The following is an 8,392-nucleotide window of genomic DNA, read 5'->3' as shown; positions in this document are numbered from 1 at the left end:
AATGAGATACAAAATTTGCTACATCCTTTCTCATACCACCTCACCAGTAATGCTACCTCAAATCATGATATATCTTAGTCACTCCTGGATGGATAGAATACCTGAAACAATGGACCTCCTCTAAAATCAATATGATCCAATCACCCACTCTCGGCATAAAAACTCAACTCCCAATCCTCAAAACTCCATCCAAATTACGTGAGGTTTTCTTAGCCTCACCACTAAATAGCTTATCTCGAATCGATCTCAATCCCTCATCATCAAACTGATAAGCTTGAATTTGCTCCATCAAAGAAGACCTAGCCTCCACAAAAGCCAAAATACACCTAGGTTTTGAAATAACAAGCCTAACCATATGGTTAGCTAAAAACTAAACCCCTAAGTCCAAAGGCCTCACCTGGGTTAGAAGATGTGCCAAGATACCCATGCCAGTTGACTTTCGGCTCAAGGCATTTGTAACCACATTAGCCTTTCCCGAATGATAGACAATAGTTATGTTATAATCCTTGAGTAACTCAAGCAAATAATGTTGCCTCATATTAAGATCTCGCTGGGTAAAGAAGTACTGAAGGCTATGATAATATGAGAAAATCTCACAACGGACTCCATACAAGTAGTGCCTCCATAACATCAAAGCAAAAACAACTGCGCGCATCTCCAAATCATGGGCAGGGTAATTACACTCATGGGGCTTCAACTGATAAGACACATAAGCAATCACCTTGCCCTCTACAATCAACACAACACCTAAACCAACACACGAAATATCACAAAACCCAGTAAAACCCACGTCCTCCTTCGATAAAGTCAAGCTAGAAGCTGAAGTCAACTAATCCTTGAGTATTTGAAAGCTCTCCTTACAAACATCAGACCATTGGAAAGAAATCTTCTTCTAAGTCAACGTAGTCAAAGGAGTTGCAATAGATGAGAAACCCTCAACAAGACACCAATAATAATCTTCCAAGACAATAGAACTCTTAATATGGGTGGGAGAAGTAGGTCTAGACTAATCATAAACTATTGTAATCTTGGCTGGATCAACCATAATACCCTCCTTAGTCACCACATGACCAAAGAAAGAAACAGCCTCCAACCAAAACTTACATATGGAAAACTTGGCAAATAATTTCTCATCCCTCGATCTTTGAAGCACAATCCGCCTACGATCCTCATTCTTGGAATAAACTAAGATATCATCTATAAATATAGTAAATTTGTATTATTTCTTGGAACTATGATTGTCTCCCATTATTTCTTTACCCTAAGATCTTAAATTTGTATGATAGGGAGGAACCCTTTTAGACCTTGTATGGTATGGCAGAGTGCACAAATCAACCTTTGGGAACGGAAAAGAAATTAAAATAACAAAAAAGGAATAAAATTAGTACGTTAGCAGCACAAAGAAGAGTAATAAAGACGACATATAAAAAATCCATTGTTGATGTTTCCTACTTTGGGGACCTCTTTTGCCAGAGGTAGGCATCTTGTCTTTTGAAAGATAAATATGCCATAAATAATGTCATTTGCTCAAAACAAAAAACCAAAAGATTAAAAATTCATTAAATAAAATTGTCTTAAAAATTCAAAATACAAGAAAATAGTAAAATTAAACTAATTTCTGATAATATATTGTTTTGTCTAATTTCTTGTTGGCATGTAGTGCTTGGTAAAATCAATTACGGGTTGTCAAAAGATAATATATTGCTACAGTAATTCCTAGAAGTCCTTTACAAAGATATTCTAGCCATTGTTTTTCAAATTCCTTAAAGATCTCTTGCACCTTTTCTTCTACACCCAAAGCACATAGCCTTCAAAATTCTAAATCCTTTCCCATTTCTGCTTTCTCTTCTGTATTATCATCATGTAATTGATGATGTTGGGTCTTAGATTCCAAATCCCTCCTCTTGAACCTACAGTATAGGATTTGTGCCTCATCTTCTTTGTGACAAACTTGTTTGCCCCTTTTAACAAATGAAGTTGCATTGCTTTTTAGGCTAGCATGCATCTATTTGATATAGCCTACCATAAAACCTGCTCGATATCTATCTGGTTTAATACTTTTCTTATCCAAAAAAGTCTTCTTGCCCCAAGTCTTGGCAATATTAGTAGCGTGTAGAATTTTGTTATCTTAATAATCCATCCAATGTTCATATATGTTGCTACCCATGGTATTATATGTTTTTTCTTACTTGTCTCATCACCCTCAACGGAGCATATAATTGAAAGTCATGAAATCCCATCAAAATTAAGTAGACTTGATGTTGATTATATATGACAAAATTTGTATTAGGAAACCATTCGAACATCCATTGTACAGAGTCTTCAGCCAAGGCACTTAACATTTGTACCCACTTCTCTACTTCATTTGTTCGCTTGATTCTCTTCACCCCTATTGCGACTTAAAATTGTTGCGAGGGCAGGACCAGTTGTTTTGCGTAATAATTTTGAACCATGAACCTTCTAGAGATGCTCGATCAACAATAATTGCAACAACATATTATATCTCTCAAATCATTTGGCACTATTCTGACCACAACCAAGAACCTGATAAATGTCAGCTACAATCATGGGTACAATCATCTAAAGACCTTTATCAATACCATTACACAAAGCGTCGACCACTATAACTAAACAAGTATCTATGACTTTTTCCAGTTTATTTCAAAAAAGTCTCATTCCTAAAGTATAGACGATAAATGCAAAAATCCTATTACTACCCCATGATTTGGGATTGAGAATCTCTATTTCATACTCTTGCCAACCATAATCATGTCCAAATTTATCAGATAGATAATTTTTTGAGATTTTTTATTTCATCAAATGAAACCATCATGCTAGCTGGAAGCCCTAAGTTGTCTCAAACCCCTTCTAAGGTGACACTTTTCAGAATGATTACCTCAGTTTTTTGTTAATTCTTTCTCGAAAACAAACACATGCCTTCAACATATCCTCTAATTTACTTAAGAAGTGGAGTCATTTCAACCTCACCAAACCTGAATGTAGCCATTTTTTTCATCCCAAAATGCAGTAGCAGATTTAATAAATTCCCTACATAGGCTGAATTCTATAAGAGATGCCAATCTCCCCAATACTTTCCATACCTCTATTTGACCTTGTGAAACTAAATCTAGCCACCAAGATTACATCTGTGTCGGTACACACCAAACCTTACTGAACTTTGGATAAGACATAGGTGGTGCCACTGAACCTTGAGAACAAAAAGGGCTAGCCTATCCTACCCCCAAATAACAAATGATGATATTTAGGCATATTTATCTCTTAAATTCACATATGTCATGACGAAGTTCATTTTAGAATTATAAATCCCTTAGAAATTAGCGCAAGGTTTTCTTAATAAGGCATCCTAGAATTAGTATATATATTCCTTAGTAAATGAATAAATGGTCAGGATCTAGGAATAAGAGTAGTTTCTTGACATAGTTCCCTCAAGCGAACAACTTGAGAGAGAAAAAACTCATTGATGCACCTCTGGTTGACCGATTCATTAGGCATTTTTCATAAAGGTGTTTTCAAAAATGAACGCCCATGCTACCACACAATCAGTCTTTAAAAAAAGATTCCAAGTAGAGGAAGGGATGAGTGGGATGTCAATTATATAAAGCAATAACAATAACATATAATGAAAAATAGTAGCATGTTGAACAATATAAGGTTAACAGTAAAAAAAAATGCATAATTAAAGGGGTATTAGGTAAATAAAAGGCAGTATGTAGACAAGTAAAAAGGAAACGGAAAGTGGATGGACATGGAAAGATAAGTTTTTGTAAGGAAACAAACTAAAGGGAAAAGGAAGAGAATTTACATGCCTAATAATCAATCAAAAGATGCCAAAAACAACTATTTATGAAAATAATATAAAGAGAAAAGGAAAAGGATAAACATGTCTAATAACAATAAATCCAAAGATGTCAAATATAACTATTCAAGGAAACAAATTAAAAGAAAAATAAAGAGGATTAACATGCTTAATAACAATTAAAAAAAATATGACAGAAACAACTATTTAAGGATACAAATAAAGCGAAAAGTTAGAGGTAATATAAATCAAAAGATACCAAAAAACTATTTAAGGAAAGAAATAAAGGAAAAGGGGGAATGGGGTAATCATGAAATGGATAAATACCAAAATAAAGACATACAAATAGATAGAAAGCACAAAATCGCATAATACATGAATCCATAATAATTAGAATCTAAATAATTTCTAGCAGAGTCGGCATGCTGTTGCACCCCATTTTTAGCACAAATAGCAAGATTCAACTTGACAACTCTTTTTAGGATGTTAGAAAAAGAAGAGTCGCCACCTAAAGAATTAAGGTGCATTAGGTCACAATTGTAAACTAATTACAAATATTTATTTATTAGCCTACATCACCTAAAATTTGGGTAAGGGTTCAAATTACCTCAAAAGAAAGGTATTAAGCACCTTTTGAGGCCTACATATGTGGGCCTCGATCGAATTCACATGTTATGTGAGGAGTTAGTGATGAAAAAAGATATAAAGAAAATGAGAGTAACAAGTAGACAATTGAAATGGTTAAGTCTCATAAAAGTCACTAAGTGTCAGAAACAAACTAATTATATGCTAGCAACCAATTCTTTTATTTACAATCAAAATAACAAAGGTATCGACAGAGTAAAAAAAAACTTTGCAACCTCGATTGAGGATTGCTCGTATTATTCAGCGGGCACAGAAAATCATCTCCCACTACTCTCCCAAGTTTGATTATTAATTAACCTAAAGTGCACTAAAGAAAATAATAAAAATAGTGTTCCTAAAATACCTACTCATCCCAACTTAATGTTCAAGAGACACTGAACTTGCTATTTGGATATAGGTCTAGACACAAAGTAAAAGTTAGATTACTTAATTAACCTCAGGATTAGCATCAAACAAAATAAATAGTACTTTGAGAGAAATGTCACATAATGGTTCTCAAGTTAGCTTCTTGATTAATTCAAGTGATTAGGAGATTGAACATGCTGAAATTAATGAGACAAATCTTATAGGAATAATATCTAGGTGACTTATAGGTGCAAAAAATGCTGGAATTTGAAGATCCTGTAGACAGGATTTCTAGGTGAGTATTGACATAACTATGCTAAATTAAGTAACCATGTCTTGTAGGCAAGATGACTTTTATAACTAACAAATCTTAGAAGACATAATTTCTAGCAATTAAATAATACTTAAACATGCTTGATATAATTAGTTCCCATAGTCATGGTGTTTAATTATGAAAATATTGACATGTTGAAATTAATCACGTGGTCAAATCCTATAGTCATGATTTTGATCTTGGGCATATTTATACACCCAATCAGATTTTACCCATATCGTAGACTAGTTTATAGAAAAAATGGGCATATTTGCTTGTACTTTGTGCTATGTTGATGTTGATGAACTAAAGAATGTGACTAGCATGTTTTAGGATAAATTGTAGCTGGAAGAAAACCAAAACAATAAGAGAAGCATGCACGAGCATGATATAGAATATGAGGGTAGTCTTGAAGCTAAATGAAGCACCGATCCACGTAGATATGCTTCTTGGATATCTGGGCAAGGTTGAATTTCATAAAATTTTAGCTAACTTCTAATGGGCTTGTGTTTAAAGGGGTTCACCTCTATAAATACCCCAAGGGCTACTTGCAGTCATTAGTTTATAATTTTTTAAGAGATAAATAGAGATGAAAAGGGTTGTTTATCTAGCAACTCAACTACTTCATATTTTGGTATGATCAACACTGATTCTTGTGTTTTTCTTCAGACTATGAGTAGGTAATACCCGAGTTCTGGGGTTACGAATAAAATATGATTGGTTAGTATTTTAATTAAATAAATGAAGTTTTTGTTCTTAAGTTCTTCCACATTCAATTATGTTTGTGTTCTTAAGCTTACTATTTTAGTGTCTAGCCAACACTAGAGTAAATGGGTATATTTCTTGCATGAACTGACCATAGGATTGTAATAGGAGGAAGAGAATAAGAAATAAGATCATATCTTACTAAGGTTATGGGTGACTTGCAACTAGAATAGCAATACACCTAGTTTGCCTTATTTGGTCATGAAAAAAAAAGTGAAAATGTTAAAGCATTTAAATTAGAGATCACACCCCTACTCAACTATGTAGTTGTAAGACTAGTTCAAATAGGTGATTTAGAGGAAGACCATTCGGAAATCACACACTTAACCTCAAAACCAATAATTTGAGAAATAAAGCTTATTGAGATGAATAAATTCTATACATGATTGTGGTAAATGTCGTAGCCTTGGAATTTCTCTCAATATAATTTACAACCTTACTCAAATTGTTGATTGTCATATTTTGTTCTTTGTGCACATTATTAGAAACTATAATTTCATAAATCCCCTTGATAAATCATATCACTTCTCTAAAATATTATTAGAAATTGAATTAAGTAAATTGTTATATGTATAGTCTCTGTGGGTTCGATATCTGGCTCCAGAAGAGCCAATATATTACTTGCTAGATCATGTATACTTGCATGTGTGGTAGGCCAAAATAAGTTTTTGGTGTCATTGCTAGGGACTTAAGAAATTAGTGAATTTCTAAATATTAATTTCAATAATATTGTACAAGTATTGATGACTTGATCTTAACAGCTAATTTTGCAGGTCTAAGTTGTGCCTCAAGCTGGCAAGAGAAAGATAATTGGTTGAACCATATTTGGAGCCTAAACGAGTATTTCATCTACGGCAAAGAGTAGTATCTATTCAATATTAAAATTAACAACTCCAGTTGGCTGATTTAATAGAAATTATTCCTACAGAAATGATATCAACTAGGTTAGTTTGAGAGGTGGCAATCCCACTCTCTGATAATATCACCTCTAATATTCATAAACCTAAAGCGAGAGGTTGACTCTAGATTAAACAAAATATGATGAAACTACTGCACTCAAATGGGTGGTTTACAAGACTATGTCATGAGGATCTACAGCAGCACTTGTAGAATTTTGGGAAATTAGTGACACATATTCTTGCAGGACTCTCGTCTGACTATGTGAGATTCACCCTTTTTCTTTTTTCTCTACTAGGGGAATAAAAGAGGTGATTGGTGGCTAAACCACCTAATTATATCACCACCTAAGGTGATTTGGCAAAAAAGTTCTTGTTTGTTTCTTTCCATCTGGAAATAAAGTGAAATTGAGAAGTGGGATTGTATGTTTCAAGCAAAAGGATGGTGAAAAATTTTGTCAAGCTTGGGAGAGGTTCAAGCCCTAGCTTCGCGATTGACTTACTATCATCAAACTAATGAGGTTTTGATACATACTATTATAGAGTGTCTTTAGCTAATACAAAGATTCTCTTAGATTCAGTAGCTGGCGGGCAAGCCTTAACAAAGACATAAGATGACATGTATATACTTCAAAATTAGATACATAAAACCCAGAATGGAATGTAGATATTTCAAGAAGCACTACAAAGAAGGTTGAAGACCTATTAGAAGTAGATTAATTGACAGTAATTGCAGGACAGATTATCTCTTTGAAGAATCAAATAAACACTTAATTTAGTAATATAATTTTGGGACATCATCAAGTTTCTATGAACATGGTACTACAAACTTAGACTTGGTGTGAGGTATGTGGTAATGGTAGTCGCTCAGCAGATGCCTATGTAGCTAATCCAGAATCATTAAATTTGGTGAAATTTAAGAAGTTTAGGAACGCATATAATACAAATTGGTGAAATCACCTTTGCTTCTCATGGGGAGGAAATCAAGAATAGAATGTAAATCAATATAGAAGCCAAGTGGGAAATCAGCATCTTCAATAATAGGCTTAGGGTAGTCATTTGAATACATATCCAGCAATATTGAGTTTCCAAAATCTTCAACAATAGGCGTAGAGTGGTCATTCTAATACTCATCTAGCAATACTAAAGAAATATTGAAGTAGACCATGGCAAACCAAGCACATATAGATACGGACATAAAAAATCAGCAGTTATCCACAAAGACTATAAAGGTTAAGATGGGACAACTTGTTAGGGAAGAAAATACCATACCTCTAAGAGGTTTACCAAGTGATACTAAGAAAAATCTCAAGTAGTTTAATGCAGTCTCAGCAGAAAATGGTAGACAACTGGAGAAGTTGGAGCCTAAGAAAGCAATTCACCGGGCTGTGGTAAGAGATGAGAAGCAGCAAAGACTGAGAAAGATATCAATAGTGAAAATAATGTGGCAAGTGTGAAGCCACTTCCCCCATTCCCACATAATCTTAAAAAAGCAAAAAGAGGTAATATGTTTTTAAAAGTTTATTGATTTATTAAAATAAGTGCACATTAATTTTCCTAATATCAATGTTTTGCAGAGAATTTCAAGGTATGCCAAGTACATAAAAGACA

General features: G+C 33.8%; 1 non-coding gene across 1 annotated transcript; it reads right to left on the bottom strand.

Moving 5' to 3' along the window:
* Positions 1–7,186: 7,186 nt before the first annotated feature.
* Positions 7,187–7,295, bottom strand: LOC124891983. The gene has a single exon (XR_007050011.1). It is a non-coding gene; the product is annotated as a small nucleolar RNA R71 (small nucleolar RNA).
* Between the last annotated feature and the right edge of the window lie 1,097 nt (positions 7,296–8,392).

Source organism: Capsicum annuum, chromosome 1 (genome assembly GCF_002878395.1).
Source record: "Capsicum annuum cultivar UCD-10X-F1 chromosome 1, UCD10Xv1.1, whole genome shotgun sequence".
Taxonomy (NCBI): domain Eukaryota; kingdom Viridiplantae; phylum Streptophyta; class Magnoliopsida; order Solanales; family Solanaceae; genus Capsicum; species Capsicum annuum.
The sequence above is the reverse complement of the archived record's forward strand: the minus strand, read 5'-3'. Positions and strand labels throughout refer to the sequence as shown.